A 582-nucleotide genomic window follows, 5' to 3' on the forward strand; every position below is an offset into this window, starting at 1 on the left:
TGCCGGCCGCTCTCGGGCTCCCGACGCTGCAGCACCACCCTCCGCCTCCGCCGCGCGCCGCCCGGGCTTCCGATCTCCAGCCCCTCGCGGGCGCGTCGCATAAGATCCCGGCCCGCGACCGCGAAGAGCAAAAAGGCCCGAGCGTCCCCCGCCGCGGACCCTCTCACCGCGAGCCCCGCGGCGAGCGCGCTCCTGTCCCGTCGGACCGCAGCCTTCGCTTCGGCGGAGGGGGGGATCCGCGGCTGCTGCGGGAACTTGGCGTCCTCGGTCCCCCTCTTCCTTCGCGAGAGCGTTGGGAGCAAACCCGTCCTCGCCACCGACGAGGAAGCGGGCAAGGGAACGAGGGGACGAACGAACCGAGCGAGCGAGCGAGGGAGGCAGCCGGCGCCCACCCGTGCCCGTCCTGGCGGCGCCCGCCGCTAAAGACACTTGACATTCCAGCTACAAACACATTATTCCTGAGTATGTGAAACTGTCTTAACTATAATGGGGGGAAAATGTTATCTAAAGTTTGGAAAGCTACAGGAGACTTCCCTGAGCAGGCAGAACCAACACTGCCAAGAAAGAAAGGAGATGCAACCC

Source organism: Dipodomys ordii, unplaced genomic scaffold, assembly GCF_000151885.1.
Source record: "Dipodomys ordii isolate 6190 unplaced genomic scaffold, Dord_2.0 Scaffold95, whole genome shotgun sequence".
In the NCBI taxonomy this organism is placed as follows: domain Eukaryota; kingdom Metazoa; phylum Chordata; class Mammalia; order Rodentia; family Heteromyidae; genus Dipodomys; species Dipodomys ordii.